The following is a 14,756-nucleotide window of genomic DNA, read 5'->3' on the forward strand; positions in this document are numbered from 1 at the left end:
ATTTTGATTGGCAGTTTTCTCAGGAGAAAACTTTCTGGTCAGATGGTCAGGGGCCTACTTCGATTCGTTCAACTTGGGTTGACTCGAGTTAAAAGGTGAGTGCTTATGCGCATGTGCACAACCTTTCCGACCTACCATCGAATTGACAAGGGAAGTGTACTGAACAAAAATGTATTTACATAGCATTAAAGTGTTTTTCAATAAAGTTTATTTAATTAAAATAAACAAAAAATACATTATGTTTCAGAAAGAAAAGTTTTGCCTATATGCTTTTGAAAAAATAGTTTGTTAGTGAAAAAATTGAGAGAAAAAAATGATTCGTTCTGATAGAAAAAGATAATTTCTGTTTTATTTATAAACGTCACCGACAGTTGATACACACATGACCAATATTTGTTGATTCCGAAATACAATCAAAAATAAATTCCCCCTGGTCAGCTACTTTCTTCGGCTGTATTTTTGGTAAAAAAACCTCAGACATTTTGTATTAATTTTGTGTTGTTGCATTTATTTGACGCCATCTTGAAACCCGCGACTCAGTGTTAAAGTCGAGTTTACTAGGGTAGGTTCAAAAGGTCAAACTCAGGGGGTTCGGTGTCAGTCGAGTAAACTCGGCAGACTCTACTATCCCGAGTTGGACGATTCGAAGTATAGGTTATCGTGACGTCCTTTGATTTTCGGGCATAAATATCTCAGCAAAGTAGTGATTTTCAATTTTGGTCCAGTTTTGAAAAGGTCAAAAATTAGTATAGCTGAAGCTGTCGAACTAAACTACAAACCCCCTTAACATAAGTATTTTGAGTTAGAGTCGATAGACTTTTACATGATTTTAATATAGTTCGTCCCAAAATTAGTACCAACTACACTGTAAACATAAACAATTTTCTTTGTATAGAGCAGGTTCGATCGGGTTTTTTTAATTTGCGTTTTTGTATCTGAAAAAAAATGCACTACTGTATACGAAATAACTTTGTTGTTGATTCTTAGTTTTATTGGAACTGCAGGCTGATTTGCATTGAGTGTTGCTAATTTTTGTTACCTCTACATACATTTTGGGTGTTAAATCCTTTATTTAAAAGTGTAACACAGGCTAGGAATGGTATCAATCATAGTTTTTTCAACAGTAGGTTTTTCTATCTAGATAAGTTGTAAACATTGATATATATCGTGGGGGTGGGGGGGGGGGGGGGGTTCAGGGGCCCTTGATCCCCGCTTCCTTACCTCCAACTCCTAATTCCCTCACCATAACCTTAATTTCATCCGTACTTTCCGACGAAAATCGGTCAAAATCTCAGAAAAAATGTTATTTTACTCCCTTCTCCCCAAATTTCCGCCCGCTTCCCTCTTTGTTGAAGGCCATACTGTTACTTATAGTTGCTTACATTCACATCGTTTGGTCCCTTAATTATGGTAGATAGTTATGCAATTGGCAATCAAAACGCACATTTCCTCCTATCTATAAAGTACGACGTGTATAGAATTTAAGGCAGACATAAGGGAATTTTATATCATTATAATTACAAAAATGTATTGCGAAATTGTCCGACTAAGCAAATAGAGCTCAATTATGACTTAAAATGACTTGTAATATATGTTTTTAGAACTCTAATTAATAATCAATTTTGTTCTGGATTCCTCTGATATTATACACGATCTCTTGATTTTATATTGGTATGAAGTACGACAACAACATACATTGTGAAATGGTCTATATAGCACTATAATGATGGCAATATCAATAAACAGACAAACAAAAAACAAACAGTTTCATCTTTTATTCAATAATCTCAAGACACTCGTCTTAAAACAAATCATTGTAACGATGTAGAATTAATGTTGGATATATTAAGATTCATTGTTTGATCTGAGAGAAGTTTCCAGTCTGGGTTCTCATGTAGATCTAAGAATGCTGCTCCATATGTTTTGATGGCCACTGTCACAATTATCACACAACTGAAGTTTAGGAATACTCCGATCTTCATCTGAAATTGAAAAAAAACCACCAAAAAATTACATCTGTTTCATTTATTTCCCGTTGATGAAATTAGAAATGATTATGAAAAAAATGATGGATTGGTGGCTGTTAAACATCTAATGACAAACACAATGCATATTCAGAAAGAGCACATGTTAACGTTATGTGAATGTGAACTCTGTTTCTTCGGCTTTCTTTACTATTTTGACCTGAGCGTCACTGAAGAGTCTTATGTAGACGAATCACGCGTCTGTCATATTAAATGATAAGCCCGGTACCTTTAATAACTATTAGAATGTCGTAATGTTCTATTGTATTGGTTATTGGTGTATTTCTCTGTCCTGAATGTTCTTCCACTTAATTGTATTGTTGTCCTGTCATGTAATGACGTCATTTTAGTGTTATATTTAACTTTACAATAAAAGCGGGAGGTTTAGCAAGCCAGAAAAAAAAACACCCACCATTTTTTAATAAAATGTTTGTACCAAGTCAGGAAAATGACATTTGTTATCTTATAGTTCGTTTCTGTGTGTGTTGCATTGTCGTTTTTTTTGTTGTTGCACTTTAGTGTTTCTGTTGTTTCGTTGTTTTCCTCTTATACTAGTATTTGATGTGTTTCCCTTGGTTTTGGTTTGTAACCTGTATTTGTTTTCTTTCAATCGAATTATGACTTTCGAACAGTGGTTTACTACCGTTGCCTTTATTTCGTACTAGATCGACCCACAAAGTCGGATGTTTTATGTTCTAGTTTACAGGGTACACTCCAAAGAGAGACTAGTCACCCTATTCGAAAAAGTAATGTATACTCATGATCAGAGCCGATAAGTTTTTGTTCTTATTTCTAAATGCCGACTGAATGGTATGGAAGCAAAACATTCCAAATTTGAAGTTTTACAGTTTAATCCAAACCGGGATCTTATCCATGACATCACACGCTCGAGGTTAGGAGGGTACGATATAATCGTCACACGTAAACACGAATTTAGAGGATTTTGGTTGATCTTTATTATTCCCTTTTCCTTTTTAGCCTAGTCTTTCATTTTTGCTAATGTGCTTTGTTTCTATGCCTTTTGTGTTTCTATGTTACATATGCTATGGCTCATTACTTATACACCCAGCCATTTTGTTCTGATAAGTTTTTGTATTCATTTTTGCTAATGTGCATTGTCTATGTTTTTTTTCCCTTTGTTACATAATTTTTATATGTTTGTTTTTATGGTTATTAAGATTATAACACAATGCTAACTGCTGTACCCTATTTTTTGATATTTTTACCTATAATGTTCACACATCGTTGTCAATATAATTGAATTTAATGCGATTGTCATACAAGTGGCAGGTGTAGCTAGCTATAAAGCCAGGTTTAGTCCACCATTTTATTTTTGCATAAAAAATGTCTTTGCCAAGTCAGGAATATGGCAGTAGTTATCCATTCGTTCGATGTTTTTGAGGTTTTGATTTTGCCATTTGATCTTGGACTTTCCATTTTGAATTTTTGTGATTTTACTTTTTGGTAATATAGATCCTCATGATTGTATACATCCTGTGAATTTATTGTTTTGGTTTTAAGCATTGTTATGAAGGAGAAACATGTCGAAAGTTCCATTTGAGTTTCATTTTTAATAACTTGGTTTTAAACCAGAAAACATAAAAAGCATATCAGTTTCTTACGAAGATTATTTTGTCTAGTTGTATTCTTATTTTCTTTTAGACCATATGCAGTATAGTTGTTTAAAGGGGCATACGCTACCAGATATGAAGAAATGTTACAATAAGTGTTTTTTTCAATCATTAATGAAAGTGAAGTAGTTCAATAAAAGTTCGCCAATATGATTCAATTTTGTCAAAATAAGCTACATCAATGATACATTATTCACTTAAAAGTGAATAGTTCGACCTCATCGAGTCCGTATTCATGTGACCTTCAATTTAACCTCTAAGCTAGAGATGGATTACGCGTGAATTAAACAAGTTCAGTCATGAAAAGAAAAAAAAATATGTCAAATCTGAAAGCGAAACAAAAGTTAATCATTAGATTGACTGATTCGATCTACAAAAATTTATTCCTTTACAGGTAAAAACGATCATTAATATTTTTTTTTACCTAAAATATGAAATCAAACAAAACTACAAAAAAATCCAATTGCACGAGTTCACTATCTATATATAGATATTTTTAGATTTATACCGGGTTATATTACAGTCAGCAGTCTTCGGAGGTTAACTGAATAGTTGATTAGATGGCATCTAAACCAAATACACATGAAACGATGATACATATCATCGAGCTCATTCCTTGTAAATTGCTTATTGTAGACTTTCTGTAATTTGGCTATATGTTTTAGTATGTTATAAATCAAACATTAGAATTTGATTTAAATCAGTGAACATGAATTTAACAGCCAATGCCTCATTTAAACTATCTTCATTGAATTAAGTAAGGGCGCTTTGCAAGTTTGACAATGCAAAAATAATGATAACTGACAAGCAATTCTTGAATTATTACCAGACGTTTTCAGAAATTCGTTATTTATACGTAATGTTGTTTTTCGTTCAGGTTTATGGTTCAATTCAATTGCAAGGTTCTTGTCATGAATATATAGAGTATTAGAATTATTACTTAGTGATAAAAAAAAAAACCAAGTTAAATGATTGGATTCTAAATTTTACTCACCATATCAGTAACTTTAAGGTACCCGTATGAAAATGCTATGATATTTGGCGGCGTAGATACAGGAAGCATAAAAGCAAACGAGCAGGCGACAGTAGCAGGTAACATTAAATATGTAGGATGGATATGCCATGCATACCAGCAGCCTGTATGAAAATAACTCATTTAACTCATTATCCCAGATAACGACAAAGTCATAAATGGTTATTACTTACGAATTTTTCGAAAAAACTAAGGATTTTTTTTTATCCAAGGAAGAGATTACCTGAGTCGTATTTGGCACAACTTTTTGGAATTTTGGGTCCTCAATGCTCTTCAACTTTGTACTTGTTTGGCTTTATAACTGTTTTGATCTAAGCGTCACTGATGAGTCTTAACGAAACACGCGTCTGGCGTATTAAATTATAAGCCTGGTACCTTTGACAACTATTAACACATCTCCTTATTTTTATATTGTTATACTCATTTTTAAAAATATGCAAAGTAGAGATTATCGTTGTGATAGAAAATAGAACTTTTTATGTAATTTTAAAGAGATGGGACTGTTTTCTTGAACTTACAGTTTGATAGTGGCTACTGAATAAGTATACAGACAGTTTGTGGATAATAAAAAGAAAATCACAAAAATACTGAAATCATAGGAAAATCTAATCGGAAAGTCCATAATCACATGGCAAAATCAAATAACGCAACACATAAAAAACGAATGGACAAGAACTGTCATATTCCTGACTTGGTACAGGCATTTTCAAATTTAGAAAAAGGTTAATTAAACCTGGTTTAATAGCGCTAATCCTATCACTTTGTTTATAGTATCATTAAATTCCGTTATATTTACAATGATGCGGGAACTAAAAAGACATCGGGTATTCAAAAAATCAGAATGTGAATATATATGTTCAAACTCTCTTAGGTCATTTTTTAGTAGCAATAAACAAAAAAACTATGTTAATTGGACATGCTTTGATACTATATATGCCCTTGAATTTTTACTAGATAACATTTTTGTTCGCTTTGGGGATTCCGTATATCGTCAGATTATCGGAATTCCAATGGGGACTAACTGTGCACCACTTATTACGGACCTATTTTTGTATTGTTATGAGTTACAATTTATGACAAAAATAAGCAAAGACCCATCGAAACAACATCTGATAAACAAATTTAATAATACTTTTAGATATTTGGATGATATTTTGGCTCTCAATAATGACGACTTCAGTATGTATATTAATGAAATTTATCCTGTTGAACTTACTTTAAATAAAGCTAATACTAACAATGACCACTGCCCTTTTCTCGATCTTGATATCTATATCACTAATGGAAAGCTGAATACTAAAATTTATGATAAAAGGGATGATTTTTCATTTCCTATCGTTAATTATCCGTTTTTAGATGGTGACGTTCCCTTGTCACCATCTTACGGTGTTTATATATCTCAACTTGTACGATTCGCTCGTGTATGTAACAATGTTTTAGATTTTAACGAGAGAAATTTATGTATTACTGAAAAATTATTACACCAGGGTTTTCGATATCACAAACTAGTCAAAACATTTACTAAATTTTATCATCGGTATAAAGACATCATTCGTAAATATAGCTCAACATGCAGACTTCTAATACGTTCAGGTATTTCACATCCAATTTTTTATGGAAATATTCTTTATAAAGCACAAAGGTGTCAGTATTCACCTCAGAAACTTACAAAACCTTTGAATAGACTTATTAAGAAGGGATATAATTACGATACTGTTGTCAAGTCATTAAAGATTGCATATTTTGGAATTAATATTGAGTCACTGATAAGGTCTTTGCATCGGAACTAAACACATTTATTCTAAAAACAGTTGTTGGCATGACACGGGTTATGTTCTTCTCATATATGTTATGATGGTATGATACTAATCCCCTAACGGGAAGGATTGTGTCTGATGTTCATATGATGAAATCATAATCTTTCAGTCAGTTTAATTGAAGTCTGGAGCTGGCATGTCAGTTAACTGCTAGTAGTCTGTTGTTATTTATGTATTATTGTCATTTTGTTTATTTTCTTTGGTTACATCTTCTGACATCAGACTCGGACTTCTCTTGAACTGAATTTTAATGTGCGTATTGTTATGCGTTTACTTTTCTACATTGGTTAGAGGTATAGGGGGAGGGTTGAGATCTCACAAACATGTTTAACCCCGCCGCATTTTTGCGCCTGTCCCAAGTCAGGAGCCTCTGGCCTTTGTTAGTCTTGTATTATTTTAATTTTAGTTTCTTGTGTACAATTTGGAAATTAGTATGGCGTTCATTATCACTGGACTAGTATATATTTGTTTAGGGGCCAGCTGAAGGACGCCTCCGTGTGCGGGAATTTCTCGCTACATTGAAGACCTGTTGGTGACCCTCTGCTGTTGTTTTTTATTTGGTCGGGTTGTTGTCTCTTTGACACATTCCCCATTTCCATTCTCAATTTTATAATAAATAAAATAGTCAAAATATGGATACAGCAGTCATCATCGTGTAACAATTTTAAAAGGAACAATTTAACAGAACACAAAAACATCTATCTACAAACACATTCATTGATTCGAGTGTCTGACGTCAGAAAATTTTAAAACGTCACACATTTTTGTCGTTCAATGTTTATACAAACAATTTTAAAATTTCACATAGGCAATGTAAGCATTCAGGGTTAAAAAAAATCAGAAAACACATTGCCTCTTTTCTTACAGTTTGATAATTGTTTGTGGATTAGGATACAAACAGTTTGTGGAAGTGGATAATTAAACGCGTCTGATATAATGACAAAGGTGACCGTTGAACTTACCACGTTTGCCAATACGGGAAGGACAATATTGCATGCGGCGATATTACTAACTACTTCGGTTGTCAAGGAAACAAAAGTACACATGATAAATATCATAATCCAAACGGGTACGTCTCGAAATACTGACAGCTGTGCACCTAACCATAGTGATAGTCCATATTCCTAAAAGACAGAAAGAATTATCTACTAGAAAATAAATGTCACCAGCAAAGAAACATTGGATATTAAGAGGTCAAACACTTTTGTTTATTTAAAACAACAACACCTGACTAAAACGTGGTTGACTTGAGCATACCATATATGAAGGTTATCACTAATATCACGGGAACACACGATGTGTTAATAGTATTCAGTTTCATATCCATATATGCATGCATGTATTTTTATCCAAGTCATAAATTTACGCTTTTAAAATTTAATATTGTCCTTTTGGCATTATACGGCTTGCTTTGAGGATTCCTGGCGAAGTTTGATCTTTAATAATCAGATACACCGTATCAACTATAGCGTCTGTACCAACTTAAGATTGAAAAATAAAATAAAACTTCTATATCTCGTAGGATTGAATATGTCTGAAACCGATTATTCTTTTCTTTTCTCTTGTTGTCTCCGAAAATAATGTGGAGTGTTTCAATTTGAAATGCTTAATTATAAAAAAGAAGATGTGGTATGATTGCCAATGAGACAATTTTCCACAAGAGACCAAAATGATACAGAAATCAATTTTTAGTAAGCAATTCGTTTCAAGTAAGACTACGCCTTGCACGACGGAGGTTGCACATTTAGATGTAGGTCTACACAAAAATAGATGAAAAACGAACTTATGAAGTAAATCATAAAATTTAATCGCATTACTGATTTAAAGTTACTGTTAAAAAACATGTAAACTAATTATGTTTCTTTAAGATCCTGCCCCAAGCTGAGAGACAAGTTCTAATTAATTTTATGTTTTTAGGATTAACAATAACAATCAATATACTGGATAATTGATCTGTCTAATTAATTAACACGACGACAATGTTTAAATAAAACATAACTATTTAATGATTTCTATACAAATATATCAAATCTACCAAAATTGAAAAAAGTCCGGTTAACCGGTTAGCGATTTTGGTATTCGGTATTTTCGGTCGTTCGAACGGTTAACCGGTTAACCGTTGACAACACTAATTTTTACAAGTATTCCTTGAAACGGAATAAAAATAAACATAGTCTTAAGTTTGCCATCGGATCCACCTAAAACGCCATTAGCTGTCAAATTCATGTTCAGTTCATCCATTTGACTCAAATAACTCATATCTAATTTGTAACATAATAAAACGTTTACCCAATTATAAAAATGTCTATAAATAAACAAATTACAATGCATGTGATCGAAACCTTTGTTTCACTTTCAATATTGAGATTCATTTCCTTTTAGCAAACGAACATGCCTAATTCATGCGTAAACCATCAATAACTAAAGTGTTAACGTGGAGGTCACGTGAATACGGATTCAACGAGGTCGAAGTATTCACTTGTAAGTGAATATTTCATCATCGATGTTTCTAAGCTTATTTTGACAAAATTGAACCAATCTGGCTGCTAAAAGCGTATTTGGTAGATAATGTCCCTTTTAGAATATTGCAGTTATTATCTTTCTCACCCCAAAATGTTTGTTCATCATCTGATAAAGAATTCTAAATGTATGAATCATCACAATACCTCTTATTTCATTGATATATAACTATATAATATACATCGAAGGTATTACATGTTTGATATATAATAATATTTGACATAACAGAAGATAAAATCTTAATAAGAATATTTTTATACTTGACATGCGAATGCCAGAGCAAGTCAACCACCCTTTAGAAGTGTAACACCCCATGGTATCTTTTGCACAAATGTTTCCCAATCTAGAAGTGGAGGTATTACGCTCGTATCGTCCTTGACTAAAACAAATTGACCATGTAGAAGAATTGTGGACACTTTTAAGGGTGGTAACTTGAATCAAACCTGTAACTTTTAATTTTCATTTCTCTAGAACCTTTAAGGGATATATGATAATTTACAATAATAATAACAATAACATATATTCAAAACAATGAAATGAATGGAGTGACATAAGCAATGGTATATTTTTTTTTATTGAATTTAGAAATGACCTGTTTTATTAGGTTTCTAACTTACCGAACTGATCTGGGGTTGAAGTCATAAAACTTTGCTCAGTGCTCGGAGCACAAAAATCATGCTCGAAACATGAAATACAGCATTTTAATCGGTTGATTTTCGAGTACGAGTACAAAAAACTGACTCGAAAGTTTTATGTCCGCAAGGCTTGGTGTCTAGTTCGCAAGTTAGATACATTCCATTATGAAACCAATTTAGTAGATAAAGGCAGCAGTAGTATACCAATGTTCAAAAGTCATAAATCGATTGAGAGAAAACAATTCCGGGTTACATCCTAAAACCGAGAGAAACACATCAACTATAAGAGAAAACAAAGGAACAACAGGAACACTGATGAGCACCAAAACCAAACGCCAACATACTTAAAAAAGAACTATTAGATAACAACTGCCATATTCCTGACTTGGTACAGGATATTTAAAAAAAAAGTGGGTTAAACCTGGTTTTACGGCTAGCCGAACCTACGGCTTATATAACATAGTTAAACAAAATATCGCTGAATGACAACATCACGTGACAGAAATTCAGAACAAACATTCATCGCACAGTGTATGTTTTCTATATGACTCGAATTATGAACAGCTGCACACTCACCTGCAGAAATTTGATATTCAACACTCAAAACAACACGTGTTTTACATATATATATATATTTGATTGGAAGCATCATTGGTGTTGTTGCTGTGTTGCCGACCCACATCGACATAAACCCTGTTGTAACCATGAATCCAAATGTCAGCCAACTCAATTAAAAACACTGAATATAAATAAAGGCAGCAGTAGTATACCGATGTTCAAAACTCATAAATATAAGAGTGTGGCTAACGACATACATATTTCCAAAAAATAACTAGCTTAAACCTCACACATAACGGACTCGCGTTTCGTCTAGATAAGACTCATCAGTGACACTCAGTTCAAAACAGTTATAAAGCCAAACAAGTACAAAGTTGAAGAGCATTGAGGACCTAAAATTTCAAAAATGCCAAATACAGCGAATGTAATCTATGTCAGGAATAAGAAAATTCTTAGTATTTCAAAAAATGCAAACTTAATTTTGTAAACAGGATATTTATAAAAATGACCATTTAATTGATATTCATGTCAACACCGAAGTGCTGATTACTGAGCTGGTGATACCCTCGGTGACGAAACGTTCACCAGCAGTGGCATCGACCAAGTGTTGTAAATAGTTTTCAAATGTATCAAGCTTATACTTTAATTCGACAGACGATAAAATTGCCGCCATTAATATAATTTATGAAATATAATAGTTAAACAAAGATGTGCAACAAACACAAATGTACAAATCGACACAATAGTCATAGATGATAAAACGTAAAATAACAAAAATATTGAACTCCGAGGAAAATTCAAAACGGAAAGTCCCTAATCAAATGACAAAATCAAATGATAAAATACATCAAACGAATGGACAACAACTATCATATTCCTAACTTGGGACAGGTATTTTCAAATGTAGAAAATGGTGGATTGAACCTGGTTTTATAGCGCTAAACCTTTCACTTGTATGACAGTTGCATCGAATTTCATTATATTTACAACGATGCGTGAACAAAAAAGACATAATAGGTAAAATTGTCAAGATATGGGTACAACAATCATCACTGTGTCACAATCATTGTCTTAATTGTGACGTCCAGTTTCAAGTTCATTGTAAGATTAGGACGAAAACATGTTAATGGAACATGGATATGATGCTCGCTTTATACAAGATCACAAAATTACAATTTATAGGAAGGCTTAGCATCCAACATTACGCATGGTTCTGGATTCAGAAAAAGAATGGTTTTTGTACTCCTTAGTATTGTATGTTTGGTTGAAAAACACTCAAAACTAATTTTCAAGATTTTTGTTTGAACTACCAAACTCTATCAAGGCAAGCATGCTACTATGAGACCACATACATGACAGATGCGGTCTCCAATAGAAAGTACAAAAGTAAATAATCTTACCAGTTAGTAGATGTTCCTAGAAACAAGAATAACTTGAGAGCAAATCGTGTATGTATTTTCCATTTCTCTATACACATTGCTACCGACATACCACCCAGGAATACAAATATTACATCCTAAAAAGTAGATTATTCAATGAAAAGTACTGCTTAGAGAATCGACAGTGTCTGAAAGCAGTTGATTTAGAGAAACTTAAGAATGATTCTGAATTTTCTAAGAAAAATATTATCAAAGTTTAAGAAAACCTTTTATTGGGGTGAAATTCACATTGCATTAAATCTGATGACACCAGCTGTGGATACTTTTTTGGATTCGAGCGTCAGTGATGAGTCTTTTGTTGACGAAACGCACGTCTGGCGTAGATATAAAATTTAGTCCTGGTATCTATGATGAGTTTACTTAGATGTTGTGATTAATTGTTGTGAACAAATATTTATTAGATTTAGGAGAGAAGATCTAGGTGTTTTGAAAATTTACCGTATTAAATAAAATGGTTCATGAAACGAGAATAAGAATCGATTATACAACTCATCATCAAAGAAATAACTGTTCCTTGGGATAACCAGAATGATATGTGTAGCCTATGTTGTCATTTGAAGACGAAAAATATATTTTGGCCTTGCAAAATGTACAGCACACCATTACGGACCCAAAAGAATATTTATAAATAAAAGGATAGGAATTAAAAAAACTACTTACATAAATTGCATATTAAGAGAAAATAACTGTTATATTGAACACTTCGGTCAAAACTAAACACTGCATTCTGACGAAATAGCGAGCAATTAGATAAAATGAATTTGTCCGTATCTTTTACGGTTGCGAGAAGTGGCTTCAGGGCCAGTTTTAAAAGCGTATAATCTGTTCGATATAATAAACTAAACAAAGCGCCATCTTGTGATACATTTAGTTTGCAAAAAATAAAATAAGCGGAAGAAAAAACCTAATAAGAACAAAAAAAATGTGTCTTTCAATGTAAAGAAGATAAGCCAAATTAAGGATTTTGTCGCTGATCATTTATGGATTCGTAATAAATATCACAACAAAAACGTCCACACTATAAGACTTAGTTTAGTATACATGTTTATAAGTTAGATTCCAATAGTTATCAAAGGTACCACGCGTATAACTTATAATCCAGGTACCTTTGATAACTATTAATGCGCGTTTCGTCTACATAAGACTCATCAGTGACGCTCAGATCAAAATAGTTAAAAAGGCAAACACTTGTTATTTCGAACAAATCATACGTTTGCAAACAGTAAATTAATAAAAACACATTTAAAGAACAAGAAATTGTGTCATATGATTTTGATATGTAACATGCTATAACTATTACAAGTATTACCGAAAAATAGTTAGAAGCCAAATCTCTCACTCTGCATACACCCATCAGTGGAAACAGAATGATTGACAGCATTGCTGTAACATATAACGGTAGGGCTTCCGTAATCCATAGTACAACCATTAAAAGAAGTCCATACTCACATTTTGATTCCTGTAAAAAAAAGTGTGTTTTTTTAATCAAATATCTTAACCGCAAAAGTATATATGATAATTTGCAACAGAAAGGCACTTAAAAGGGAATGTATCCTGCTAATTATTAATATTGAAGAGATTTTATTTTTTTTACATCGCGATGATCTTGAGGTCATTCCGAAATATTGCCGTCGCCTAGATTTCCATTTTGTAAATTAGTTTTGAGATTGTAACCGATCTATAAACATGATAAATACGCGCACATAAACGAGTGCAAAATAACATTCCTTATCGTTTGATATAAATACATCTCTTCAAGAAATACTGATAAAAATATTTTTGTTCACAAAAAAATCAATAATATGAAAATGTTTTGTAGTTAGATATATATAAGTAAACAATCATTGTTAAAATCAATGCACACATACCGAAAAAGTGTGTCAAAGCATGCGGAAGAATATCTCAAAGAACGTTTTGTGACAATACCGGCAAGGACCGGTAACTCTTTTATTGTTTTGTTGGAAATAATGAATGCCTACTCGTATCCAATCTTTTAGAAAATTCGAATTTTTACAGAAAAGTGTTCACCATGCACTTGCATTGTACTATTATTAGAATAGTAGAATATAATGATATACAAATGGATGGAAATCAAATTTACATGTAACTGTTATTTTATATAATATATAACAACACATCAGTGTATACTGATTTTTTTAATGTGTGCATCAACTTTTTTATGTTATTTCGAATAGGCAAGAAAAATATTACAGTCATTTCTTATAATTCAATTCTTAATTCCATTTTAAAATTTTTGTATATGTTAATTATTTTCGCTGTACTGTTTCAAAATAACGAGCTTTTTTTTTTTATAAAATTGTTCTTAATTGATAGCAAGGATTTGTATAGTAAGACTATACAAATCCTTGTTGATAGTATATAATTAACGGAATTAAAAAAAGCATTTACAATGAAAGGATTGTGTGTTTTTATAATATTAAAATATGAAATTGGCGCGAAATAAATCCATCTAGATTTCCCATGTTTTTAGCTTTAGCTCTTTTTTTCATTCGAAAACCATTGATTTTACAAAATGTCCCAAAAACTATATGTGATAAAATTATGCAAAGAAAAGTATTAGTTAACTGGTCAACATTTTGATGAAACTTTTATTATTATTAGAGATGGCAACGAGTACTCGATCGATAGGCCGAGTACTCGAGTACAGTTTTAGTACTCGGAAACTCGTTTGACTGTTATACATCTTGAAATATTTCTCTTCACATTCCCACTCACTTTAGTTCTTTTGAAATAACCCATTCGTAATACTTCAATAAAATCAATTAACAACATAAATATAATATATTGAGGCTACTTTTTGTTATAGTAGTACCAGCAACGTCCTTTCCTTCCGAGGGAATTTTTCTATATACATTTATTATAACAAAAATAGAAAGTCAAACAGTCTCTCGGCTGAAATTGTTGACCAGATCATATTTCTAAACAAGAACAAAATGACCTGCGTTGAACCCTACACAACTGATTAGAGACATTTTAACGGTGTTTGTACACGATCAACACTTTCATGGATTAATAATTAACTCATCACAAGCCGTAAAAACTTACTTTTGTTTGTTAATCAAGATTTCTATGTAAACG

At 32.3% G+C, this 14,756-nt stretch overlaps 1 pseudogene; it reads right to left on the bottom strand.

Moving 5' to 3' along the window:
- Positions 1 to 1,760: 1,760 nt before the first annotated feature.
- Positions 1,761 to 14,417, bottom strand: LOC139526428 (Na(+)/citrate cotransporter-like; annotated as a pseudogene).
- Between the last annotated feature and the right edge of the window lie 339 nt (positions 14,418 to 14,756).

The sequence above is a fragment of the Mytilus edulis genome, chromosome 6 (genome assembly GCF_963676685.1).
Source record: "Mytilus edulis chromosome 6, xbMytEdul2.2, whole genome shotgun sequence".
NCBI classification, from domain to species: Eukaryota; Metazoa; Mollusca; class Bivalvia; order Mytilida; family Mytilidae; genus Mytilus; species Mytilus edulis.